The 13295-nt window shown below is 39.6% G+C and overlaps 1 protein-coding gene across 2 annotated transcripts in view; it reads left to right on the plus strand.

Annotated features, from left to right (window-relative positions):
• Nucleotides 1–13295, plus strand: part of Ap1g1 (adaptor related protein complex 1 subunit gamma 1) — an 87059-nt gene that overhangs the window by 15336 nt on the left and 58428 nt on the right. Inside the window, exon 2 of one of the 2 annotated variants that reach the window (XM_057753269.1) lies at nt 278–390. The exons of the other annotated variant lie outside the window; for it this stretch is intronic. The gene's annotated coding sequence lies outside the window, so the exon portion shown is untranslated. The remainder of the gene's footprint in view (nt 1–277; nt 391–13295) is intronic. 2 annotated transcript variants of the gene reach the window in all.

The raw sequence follows: 13295 nt of genomic DNA on the forward strand, positions 1-13295 counted from the left end.
AGCCATCTCTCCAGCCTCCCCTCCTGCCTCCCCCTCCCCATTTTGGTAATTTTAATTACTCTTTGAACATTTAAAATAACTTTATATAGTTTAATCTCTAAAACCCAATTTTACTTAGCTATTTGAACAGAACATTTTCTAAATGGCTGGGCATGGTTTTGTGTATGTGTAATCCTAGCACATGGGTAGGAGGAATTTTAGTTCTAGGCTAATCTGGGTTGCAGAATGAGACTCTGTTTCATGAAAAAAAATTTTTTTTCTAAAATGATTCTTACAGGTTGAGGATGTAGTGCTTGCCTAGTATTCAGGGGACCCTAAATGTGATTTTCCAACACTGTACAAACCTGGTGACGTTGGACACAGGAGAATCAGGAATTCAGCAAATTGAAGGTAGGCTTAGGACCTTAGAAAGTCATCTAATGCTTTTTGTTAGCATACTAACTAGATAACCTCAACTCTCTCTCCCTCTCCCTCTTTCTTCTACCCCCTCCCTTACTCCCCCTCCTGGTACGTGTCTGTGTGTCTGTGTGTGATACTCTGATGTGTAGGCTTGTCTTATTGTTCTCCTTACTCCTTTGGGGCAAGGGCAAGGTCTCTTCCTGAACCTGGAGCTCAGTCACTGTCTTTTTTTTTTTTTTTTTTTTTGGTTTTTTCAAGACAGGGTTTCTCTGTAGCTTTGGAGCCTGTCCTGGAACTCCCTTTGTAGACCAGGCTGGAGCTTTTGGGTGTTGAGATCTGAATTTTGGTCCTCAAGCTTGCAAGTGCTCCTTCCCTGGTGCCCTAGTTAGGGTTTCTATCACTGTGATAAAGCACCATGACTAAAAAGCTAGTTGGGAAGGAAAAGGTTTATTTGGCTAACACTTCCATATTGCTGTTTATCCTCAAAGGAAGTCAGGATAGGAACCCACACACAGGGCAGGAACCTGGAGGCAGGAGCTGATGCAGAGACCATGAAGGGGTGCTGTTTACCAGCTTGCTTACCCTGGCTTGCTCAGCCTGCTTTCTTATAGAAACCAGATCAGCCCAGGGATGGAAACACCATAATGGGCTGGGCTCTCCCCCATCATCACTAAAAAGAAAATGCCCTACAGCTGGATTTTTATGGAGGTATTTTCTCATTTGAGGTTTCTTCCTTTCATTTTATTTTGTATTATATAAGACTAGCCTGCACACCTGGTAAGCCATCTCTCTAGCACCTTTTGTTGTTCTTTTGGTATTTTTGATTGAACCCAGGGTCTTGTGTATACTAGGCAAACGCTGTGTATCATCAAGCTTACAACCTTTGTGGTCTTTTATACTTTGTAAAATAAAGGCTAGCCCTCTGTGGTCTTTAGTACTCTGTAAAATAAAGCTTGGTGTGGTAGTACATACCCATAATTCCAGTGTGTGTGTGTCTGTGTGTCTGTGTCTGGGGTGGGGGGAGAGGCAGGAGGATCAGGAGTTAAAAGTCAGCAACTATATAGCCCGTTGGAGTCAGCCATGGCCACATGAAATCTTGCCTTAAAAAAACTAAAGTAACAACAACAAACTACTCAACAATATAACCAGATAGTTTATATTTTCCAGATAATGTAGTCACAGTACTTATTACATGGATTAGATGTATTTGAATTTAGATTTTTTTATTTCAGGACCGGAGGTTAATCCCAGGGCCTTTCTCATGTCAAGCAAGCACTGTATCAACAGAACTTTCTCCCCCACCCCCTGAGTTTAGTTTTAAGTATGAAATATTTCAGACAGAAAACATGATGAGCAATAATACATATTTGTTTTGTTTTGTTTTAGTTTTTCAAGACGACAAGGTTTTTCTGTGTAACAGCTATGGCAGTCCTGGAACTCACTCTATAGACCAGACTGGCCTCGGACTCACAGATACTCTTGCCTGTGCCTTCTGAGTGCGGGGTTTAAAGGCATGTGCCACCACTACTCAGCATAATAATAAACATTAACTTACCCATTATGTAAGAGAGAAAATGTTAGTAAAGACACTGTATCTCATTCTGTCCCTGCTTTTATTCCCTTCTCTCATAGATGGGCCATGTGTTTAATTGATCTTTATCTTTTCCATGAACTTTTGTACTGTTCTATCTTTAAAGAAAACGATTTTAAAAAACAAAAACAAAAAGCAGTGATTTCCTAACATAGTCCAGGATGGCTTTAAACTCTGTTGGTCCTTTGGTTCCAGGTTCCTGAGTACTAGGATTACAGTCGAGGGCCATCATTGAGAGCTAGAATATTTTTTGTTTGTTTGTTTTGTTGTGTTTTTTTGATTTTTAGAGACAGGGTTTCTCTGTGGCTTTGGTGTCTTGGAACTTATTCTGTAGACCAGACTGGCCTCGAACTTTAAGAGATCTGCTTCCCTCTGCCTCCAGAGTGCTGGGATTAAAGGTATGCACCACCACCACCCAACTAGAATATATTCTTTAATGTGTTTTTTTATATATGTTATATTGAATTCTTGCAATAACCCTTTGAGATAGGCACTTTCTCCACATTTTGCAGGTGAGGAAACTGAAGATGTCAGAATTTAAGTCATTTATTCAAGGTCACACAGCTATTAAGTGGTGGAGCTAGGAATCAACCCAGGTAATCAACCCCAAGCTTATCATTTATAGCTCTTAGTTTATAGTTCCTTGTTTGAAATTAAAGTTAGCAACAAAAAAACAAAGAACACTGAAAATAAGCGGGTTTTTATGATCCTTTCAGTGTTAAAAATATCTGACCCAAGTAAGCATGAATTTATTTGTTGGTTACTATTTCTTTCTTTTGATATAACCGACTGACTTTTTTTTTCTTTTTGCTGCAAAAATAATGTTAGTAATTAAGGTGCTGTGCCAGATAGACACAGTGGGTAATCAGCATGTGTGGTCTGTATCCTTCATTATCTTTACAAAATTGGAAAAACTCTGAGTTCTGTAAAAAGCCATTTCATTAAAGAAAAAAGGCACAAATGTACTAAATTATTTTGGCCGTGACAAAATTTACTTATTCATATATAAAATTTTTCTTCTTTTTGCCATTGATTAGTTTGTTTCTTTTTATTATGTGGCTGAACTTAAATTCTGTTTTCCTCACTAGACTTTTAAGTTCTTTTAGAGTCTGATAGCCAGTGCCGGCCTCAATCCCCAGTCTTCTGTCCTCCACCTCCTAAATGCTGGGATTACAGTTATCTAGGTCTCCTTTGAGTTCTTAAGAATAAATGTATTGGCCATTCTAGGCCCAAGTACTTATTGGAATATCTGCCATAAAAAAGAGTGAGTGATTGGCACTTTTTTTGGTATAAATTGTTTTCTTAATACTTTATCATAAGATAGGGAGCTCATTGATTGAACAAGGAGAAAAAATATTATGTTATGAAACTGATTTTGGATTCCATGTTTTTATCACCCATCCCCCATTACTTTGAACTGGATCTGTTTTTTGGTTTTGGTTTTTTTTTTTTGGCAAGATTTCTCTCTAACAGCCCTGGCTGCCCTGAAACTCATGCTGTAGCCCAGGCTGGCCTAAACTTCACAGAGATCCATCTGCCTCTGCCTCCTGAACACTGGGATTAAAGGTGTGCACCACCATCAAATACTCAAACACATTTTTAGAGACTATTCTGTGTCCTTATTTTTAAGTTGGTGGGGCAGAGGCTTAGTCATGTCATTAGGCTTGGCTGACAATGCTAATTGATGATTAGGGGTTCTGTTTTATTATTTTGGCTGTAGAGTTTCTTCACATCTGTTCTCTAATAGAAAAGCATATTTCCGTTACAGGGTCCATGTCTGAGGAGTACACATTTAAAGGTTTGACATGTTACAGCTCCTACATCTGAGGGATATGTTATGATACTTAGAGTATGTTTTTAAAGGCTTGAGAACTTTATCTTTCCCTTTTTTTTTTTTTTTTTTTTGGTTTTTCGAGACAGGGTTTCTCTGTGGTTTTGGAGCCTGCCCTGGAACTAGCTCTTGTAGACCAGGCTGATCTCGAACTCACAGAGATCCGCCTGCCTCTGCCTCCCAAGTGCTGGGATTAAAGGCGTACGCCACCACCGCCCAGCTTATCTTTCCCATTTTTACTTGTCATTCAGAAATCTCTTTCAAAATCCAAGGCTCATTTATGTAAGAAGACTAGGGAAGTCAGGTGAAGAAGTTGGCTGAATAGCTCCATTTCTGGTCCTTAGTAGTTGTCCTTCTTTGTAATTTATTTTATTTTAGTTGCTGTTACTTGTAGTGTTTTATTGCCATAGAATGCTTTACTCTCTTTAGCGCTTTGGCCAAATAAAGGCACATTTCTTATTGTTTTTCTTTGTAGAATTAGATTTGGGTAGAATTTTCAGAACAGGCTTATTTACATAGTTAAAGAGAAATACTATTTGTTTTCTCGCACATATTTAAAGCATATATCCCCTTTCAATTTTATTTTACCTGTTTAGAAGTTTAAAAGGGGTTTAACTTAATAGGCAACCTTTTTTTTTTTATTTGAATGTTCAGAGGATACTGTTTTTCAGTCAACCACTCAGAAACTTCTTTCTAGACAACTTGACACCGCAGGTTCAGATCAGTAGGGACTTTTCTAGTCTACATCTCTGATAGACCCAGTCTGATGGTACAGAAAATGCTTGCTTTTAAGTGAGACCACGTCGGCATCATCTTTTATCTAAGAGCTTAGTGAATTTGATTAATTACTTAAAAATTCTAGATTTATTTAATTTTATATGTATGAGTGTTTTGCTTGCATGTATGTATGTTGTATATATGTGTACCATGTATGTGGCTGGTGCCTATGGATGCCAGAAGAGGACATCAGATCCCCCAGAACTGGAGTTGCAGACAATTGCGTGCTGCTACCTGGATGCTGGGACTCAAACTTGGGTCCTCTGCAAGAATAACATGTGTTGTGTTCTTACTCATTGCACCATCTCTTTCCAGCTCCCTAATTATTTTTGATGGAGGCCTCATTATATTGTAGAGAATAGTGATCCTTCCGTTTGAGCCAACCTAGTTGCTCAGAGTATAGGTGGACACTCCCATGCTTGATCTTACATTTTTTTATTTGTTATTTATTTTTATTGATTGATTTTTTTTTTTAAAAGACAGTATTGCTATGTAACCTAGGCTGCCTTTAAATTCACCATTTTCTGCTTTATTTAGCCTTTCTAATGCTAGGATTACAGGTGTATACTGTTTTGTTTCTCTTTCTTTTGATTTAATTGATTTCTATTCTTTTATTTGTTTTTAAATTGTGTGTGTGTGTGTGTGTGTGTTTACACGCACATCATTGAATGTATGCATGTTGGAACAAGAGTTGATTCTTTCCACCATGTGGATCCCAGGGATCAACTCAGGCCTGCCAACAAGCTGAGCCATCACTGTAGGCTGAGTTTTTCGTTGGGACCTCGATTAGCTCTGTTCTGCCAGCCACTTTCATATATCCACTCGGAGACTTATTATTGATTATTAATTATAAATGCTCAGGCTTATTACTAACTAGCTCTTACAACTTAAATTAACCCATTTACACTCTGCCACATGGGGTTATCTCTCATTTTGCATCTCTTGTTTTCTCTCTGGCTGGCAACTCCTCTGACTGCCCTTCTTCCCAGCATTCTCTCTGCCCCCACAATCCTGCCTAGCTATTTTATTAACAATGAGAGCAACATATTTTCACAGTGTTCAGAGGGATTATTCCACAGCACATAACCTAACCCCTTACTGGTTTTGTTTGTTTGTTTCTTTATTTTTATTTTTTTAAAGAACTACGGAAAAGATCCCAGAAACATATTTTGGTTTATCTCACCCCTTTTCTTAGGAATTTAGAGTAGAAGTTTAGATTAATTTGAGACTCATTTTTTCTTATGTAAGCAGTTAGTACTGTAGATTTCCCTCTACAACAGTGGTTCTCAACCTTCTAATTCTGCGACCCTTTAATTCAGTTCCTCATATTGTGATGACCACCAATAGCAAGATTATTTTCATTTCTACTTTATAACTGTAATTTTGCTATTGTTATGAATCTTAATGTAAATATCTGTGTTTTCCGATGTTTTCTTCGGTGACTCCTGTGAAAGAGTTGTTCGACTCCCCAAATGGGTCTCAGCCCATAGGTTGAGAGCTGCTGCTTTAAGCACTGCTTCAGTGCGTGTGTTAACGTTTCTTTAACTCTGCATGGGATAACTCTTGTGGTTTTTGAGACAGGGTTTTTCTGTGTAGCTTTGGACCCTGTCCTGTAATTAGCTCTGTAGATCAGGCTGGCCTCTTCATATTTGCCTGCCTCTACTTCCTGAGTGCTGTGATTAAAGGTGTGTACCACCACCACCACCTGGCTACTGGAATAACTCTTAACAGCTATTAGTGATTACTAGTTTAGTTCTATTGTTTTCAGCTTTCAACACTATGATTTCTATTTAATTCTTTTGTGATTCAGGACATGGTGTGTCTTTGTGATTATTCTATAAAATTGAAAAATATCTGTTGTATATTGTTATCAGTTTGAGGCGTCTCTAAATGCTTGTTAGTTCTGATTAGTTGATGGTGGAGTTCAAATTGTTCTTTGTCTACTAGTAGAGTTTGAGGGTAGCATGGTGCAGTTTTCTAATTGGGGTTTTGTTTTTCTTGGTATATCTGTTAGTTTTGTGTTGTGGGTTCGTCCCTCCCGCCCCCCACTTTCCTGAAACAGAGTCTCTCTATGTAATCGTGGCTGACCTGAAACTTGCTATGTATATAGATCAGGCCAAACTCACAGAGATCCTCCTATCTCTGCCTCCTGAGTGCAGGAATTAGATGCATACAACTCCACATCAGGCCTTTCGTTACATATTTTTTTAGGTAAATTGTTTAGGTGTATTTTAACTATTTTAACATTAAGAGTTGTGCTTCTGTCTTTCTTTCTCCACTGGAGGGGAGAGAGCAGGGAAGAGAATGACCTACTTACTGTCTTGGGATCATGACCATTAGTCAGGGGAAAAAATTCATTGCTCTCCCCCAGTTTTCATGTGCCTGCCTGCCTCTGGCTGCTGTGCTTGTGCCAATAACCACCATTACTGCAGTACTGTGTAGGAGTGAGGGTGGAGGAAGGAAGAGGGAATAAAGCTGAAAGCCCAGAAGTAATTTCCCCTTTGGTTTTGGTCCTTCTTTTCACGGAGTTCCTCAACTCTCCAGTGAGCACTTCTGGTTTGTTGCTGTCAATCCAGACTGGACAGTGCTGGAGGGAAAGTGAAAACCTGTCTACCAAGTTCATTGGAACTTGAAGTCATGCATCTTCAGTCTGCTCACTGTCACTGCGTATGAAAGTCCTCAGGACACTGTAATGCTTTTTGTTTAGTATTTATAAATGTGTTTAGAGTGTGCGTTCTCAAACTTCCTAATGCTGTGACCCTTTAATACAGTTCCTCATGTTGTGGGGAATCCCAACTATAAAATTATTTTGTTCCTACTGTATATACTGTATTTTGTATAACTGTAATATTGCTTCTGTTATGAATCATAATGTAAGTATCTGATATGTAGGATATCTAGTATGTGGCCACCGTGAAAGGGTCATTTGATGACCCCCAAAGGGGTTGTGACTCACAGGTTGGGAACTGGTGGTTTAGAGGGACAGAAAGGCATGTGCTCATTCATCTTTCCTGGATCCAGAATGTGTTTAGTTTTGATTTTAGAATGTGTTTCAAATTTTGACCAATTCTCTTTGTGTGTGTGTGTGTGTGTGTGTGTGTGTGTGTGTGTGTATGGCAAGGGACGGGATATGTGTATTATGGTGTGCTAGTTGAGCTCAGAGTCTATTCTCTTTGTATCATATGGGTTTCAGGGATTGAATTCAAGTTACCAGGTGTGGGGGCAAGTACTTTTACCAGATGAAGCATTCCACTGGCCTTGTGCCAATTTTTTTTGCCATCTGAGTTAATTTTTGTTTTCAATCTGTGCCTATTAAGATATTATGATATATAAAGATATCAATTAATGTAGTGAGTTGTAACAGCTTAGGGAAAAAAATGCTTTTTTTGTAAGCTGTAGACCGCCTAGTATTGGACAGATTGCAGAATCGCAGAGTGAGTCAAATAGGTAACTAATTCCGTGTTCTTGTACATGGTGTGTATAGATGCTAGGACCATAAATTTGCTCCGTAAAAACCTATTGGCATTTAAATTTATGTTTTGCTCTGGCTTCTTCTAGTTCTCTGTCTAGGTCTTGTAGTGCTGGTAACTCTTTCCTACTGCTCTCAGAGTTTTCTTTCTATGCACCAGCCAAGGACTTCTTTCCTCCCTGACTTTTATTTGCAATCTCCTCGATGGGGTGGGCCCATTGGAGGGGTACACGACTGCCGTCTGAGACCCACCCTGGGAAGAGGCCAGATTCAGTCATCACTTCAGTTCTCTAAAGGGCAAGTAGGGTTTCCTCTTCGGAAGGCCCATGATGGTAACAGGACTTAGAAACTCCTCTTAAGTCCTGCCTGGATGCTGTCTGTGAGGGTAAGGATTCACACTGCAGCCCAGATATTAATTCCTTCTGGTGAAAAGCTTTGAAATCAGATCCCTAGATTTTCATGGTAGAAATGAGTTATAGCCCCCAATTTTAGCCCATCTCCTAAACGTTTTTAGGGTTACTTCTTCAGAGGAGGGAATGTTACAGTAAAGAATAGACTCTACCGCTGGGTGAAGACATGCCCCTCTACGGTTAACCCAGCTGGGCAGGTCAGTCACCTGGTTTAAGCTATGCTTAAGAAGTAGGAGAAATAAGTATCCTCACAAAGAGATAAAATACTTTTCCTCCAGAATTCCTGCCCTCTGCAATCACACCAGAGCCACCATAAGGTTCTGTTGGATTTGCCCCCTTTTCTTTTGGATCTTAGCCTGAACCTAAGTGTGCTTCTCTGGTATTTAGGCTATTTATTCTTTCTCTAATGCTCCCGTCCTTATTATGTGGCTGCTTGTCTGCTATGTGGGTGCTCTCCATGTTGGTCTAACTCAAACAGCATAATTTTATCACTCCCTCCCTCCCTTCCTTCCCTCTTTACTCCCCCTTCATTTCCCCTCTAGGCTGCAGTCTTATAGCTTGCCCTCTTTGGGGGTGTTTCTTTCAAACTATAATAATAAATTCTCTTGGAGCTTAAAAAAAATCTCGCTGGTGGCACGGACTTTATTTCTGTGATTTTGTGACTTAGGCTTTGTTCCAGATAACCTGTTTTTCTGTTACGTAGCTTAAATTCTTGATTTTTTTTTTTTGTCCTTTGAGTTAGTACATGTTCTGGGACTAGATTTAAGCTTTTTCTAACAGTCTTGTGTTTGCTTTGTAGAATCATTAGGGTATTTTTAGAGAAACATTGTTTTCTAGAGCTTTCCAGCTACTTTCGGTGGTGCTGGGGTGAACCAGGGCATTATGCTTGCTAGGCAAGCTCTCTACCACTCAGCTGCACTCCTGTTCCTTCCAGTAACATTTGTTCTTGACTTTAAGACTATCTAGCCTTGAACCCATAATGATCCTCCTACTTTAGCCTCTTAAGCGCTGGGATTGCAGGCTGAGCCACCATGATTTGCCAGATAACATTTCTCTTCTCTGTGAAGGAGTTAAGTAAAGTCTACTTTTGAAAGTAGACTGGGCTTTGGGCAGTTACCACTCTTAATCACTAGTAGCTGGGTTCTTTTGATGCTTTTTAGGTACATTCTCCTGTTATATATTACATATGCAGCATACTTGTTTGCTTACCAATGTTTTATCCTAAAGTCTGTGGCATTTATAGTTTATAATTAAAGAAGAAATGGCTTTTTAAGTAGATCCTTAAACTGCTCTTTAGTAGATTCTTAAATATTGAACATCTTATCAGTGAGACATTTGCATGTTTAAATGCCTTGTTTAATTGAAATTTCACAATTTTTTTCCTTTTCTTCCCTTTTTCCCTTGCCCTCCTCTACTTTGTTTCCTCCCCCCCCTTCTTCCCTTCCTGTTTTTCTTCCAACCTTCCTTCTGTTCTTCTTTCCTTGATAGGGTCTCAGGTGTCCTAGGCTGGCTTTGAACTTCTGACTTTTCCGGAGTGCTTAGATTATAGGTGTGCAATACCATATATGATTTATGCAGTGCTGGGAATTGAGCCCAGGCCTTCCTGTGTGCCAGGCAAACACTCTTACCAACTCCATGATATATTTACCTGGAAGCTTTGTGATTTCTCAAAAGGTTTTGGTTATGAAAATGTCATGTACACAAAACCAGACACTGAACATTAATGTATTCAGCAACGATCACATTTTTCCCATCTTCTTGTTTCACCAGTTTTTTTTGTTGTTGTTGTTTGTTTGGTTCGTTTTTGTTGTTGTTTCTTTTTTCTGGAGTACTTTAAAATAAATCCTAGTAGTTGTATCATTTCATATGTAAGGGTAATGTTCATTTTGAAGTATAAAGAGAACTCAAATACTGGAGATCTAAGACTGGTTCAGGTCTTACATCTGTCACCTGTTACCTTTGTGATCTTAAGCAAATTGCAGAGTTTTTGAAAGTAAGTTTCTTCATAGGCAAAATAGGGACCATGATTTCTACCTTAACTAGAAAGTGGTCTAAGGAGGGCTGGGGATGTAGTTCACTTACTAAAAGGCTTGCCTAGTGTACACAGACCTGGACTTTTCTTCCCAGCACCATATAAACTAGGCATAGTGGCACATAACTTTAATGCTAGCGCTTGGGAGACAGAAACAGGAGTATCAGAGGTTTAGCAGCATTTTCAGGCCAACCTGAATGATACAAAATTCTGTTTCAGTATCAAAGAAAGAACAGGACAAATCAGATAATGAATATAAAAATATTTTGTAAATTTCAAATGATAGACCCTTGGCTATTTCTCATAAAATGTAACAATAATACATAGGCAGTGTGGGGGTCTCAGGGACCACCAGGGCCAGCAGAGTGTTGATCTGCATGAGACAAGAAGGAAATCTGATTCAGTAGCTGGTGTGGATCCAACTTTTAGGGTCTGACACCAGGCAGCTTTTTAGGTATATATAAGCACTGCACTTTTTTTTTTTTTTTTTTTTTTTTTTTTTTTTGGTTTTTCGAGACAGGGTTTCTCTGTGGCTTTGGAGCCTGTCCTGGAACTAGCTCTGTAGACCAGGCTGGTCTCGAACTCACAGAGATCCGCCTGCCTCTGCCTCCCGAGTGCTGGGATTAAAGGCGTGCGCCACCATCGCCCGCAAGCACTGCACTATTTTGAAGAAAGTTTCTGATGATAATTCACTCATTCTGCATGTACAACAAAGCTTAAGGCATGATTACATTGATATGACCTCTTCCGTAAAGATGGGCTATGTTGACTGAGAAACAGTGCTTAAGATAAGGGTCTAGGGAGAATGACTGAGATAAACTAAGAGTCTGGGGGACCCAGGTGTGGCCTGGCCCTACAGATGCGCAGAGGTCACCAGGCTATTAACTACATCCATTCCCAACCTGGGCAGAAAAGCATTACATATCTCTTCCTTTGAAGAGACAATCCTGTGTGTTTAACAGTCCTAGTTCCCCTAGTGCTTGTCTGTGAGCACAAGAACCTCTAGCTATATGTAGTTTGAGTTACACAAGTTCTAGAGGGCCAATGTGACCTCTAAGAGGATATCAACACCTAGATAGCTTTCCTCCCAAATTTCCAGTGCTTTGGTCCCAACTTGAAGATTAACATTATAGGAAATTGATGAGTGAATTATCCACCTGGTGTGTTGGTTAGAACAACACTTGAAATCATTGATTTAAGAATTCAGCAGTTAGCCGGGCGGTGGTGGCGCACGCCTTTAATCCCAGCACTTGGGAGGCAGAGGCAGGCGGATCTCTGTGAGTTCGAGACCAGCCTGGTCTACAAGAGCTAGTTCCAGGACAGGCTCCAAAACCACAGAGAAACCCTGTCTCGAAAAACAAAAACAAAAACAAAAAAAAAAAAAAAAAGAATTCAGCAGTTAGTAATAGTGTACTGAAGAAGACTGATATCTTCATTTAAAGATTACAATATCTTCATTTCATTTTTCACCCCCCCCACCCCCCACCCCGGTTCTGCTATGTAGCTGCTGACTGCCTGGAGCTCATTATATACATGGGGCTGGCTTTGAACTCACAGAGCTTCTCTGCCTCTGGAGGCATGAGCACTATGCCCAATCCTAATTTTGTAATTTTTTTACTATTTTAACATTATTGAGGTACAGTATACACAAACACACAAAGTAAAATGTACTTTTTAAAATGTGCTGTCCACAGCTTGTGAATGCATGTCACCCCAGATTTCTTGCACCTAGTCAGTCTCCCTCTTTACCCTCAAGACAACCATTTCTTCCTCTTTCATTACTTTTGATTAGTTCTATTTTTCCAGTAGAGCCCTGTAAATGAGGTGAGAGTATATACTCGTACTTACTTTGCTCGACAGAATGTTTTTTAAAAATGGTTTATTGGTTCTGTTTTAGTTTAAGAAATTTTTTGTTATGCATAACATTATGCACTTGTCTTTAGATATTTGCCCTATTTCTAGTCTTTTGAAATTACAAATGAAGTGTTTATGAACATTTGTGTGCAAGTCTTAGTGAGAATTTAGATTTTTCATTTCTTGTGGGTAAGTACTTGTCTTGGATAATGTTGAATAGATTTTTTTATTTCTTCCCTCCCAACAGACTCATTGTGTAACCAGTGATAATCTTGAACTACTGATTTTGCCTCTACTTCCCAAATGCTGAAATTACACGACTGAGACATTGTCTCAAGCTAGATGGATTTTCTTAATGATTATGTGCCAGATATAGTTAGCTTTATATGAAACTATCAGATTGTTTTCCAGAATAGTTGGATCACTTTTATTCCTGTGAGCAGTCTTTACCAGTTCAGTTATTCTGAACTTTAATCTCTAGTGTTTGATGTTCATAGCCTTTAGTTTTAGCCATTCTATTGGTTTGTAGTTTCTTGTTATGTTTTTTCTCTCTCATCCCGACTGCAGTTTCCTCTGCCTCCTCTCTTCCCAGTCCTGTCCCCTCCCCTCCCAAGCCACTTCTCCATTTCCCTTCAGAAAAGGGCAGGCCTCCCAGGGATATCAACCAAACATGGCATATCAATTGCAATGGCACCTCCCCTCGTATTAAAGCTGGATGAAGCTACCAGTGAGGGGGGAAAGTGTCCCCAAAGCAGGCAAAAGAGTCTGAGAGAGCCCCTGCTCCCACTGTTAGGGGGTCCCACAAGGAGATGAAGCCAACCAACCATAATGTATATATGGAGGACTTAGGTCAGACCCATACAGGCTCCCTGACTGTTGGTTCAGTCTCTGTGCCTTACTATGATTTAAACAGCATTTTCTTGTTAAGTATC

This window comes from Chionomys nivalis, chromosome 21, assembly GCF_950005125.1.
Source record: "Chionomys nivalis chromosome 21, mChiNiv1.1, whole genome shotgun sequence".
In the NCBI taxonomy this organism is placed as follows: domain Eukaryota; kingdom Metazoa; phylum Chordata; class Mammalia; order Rodentia; family Cricetidae; genus Chionomys; species Chionomys nivalis.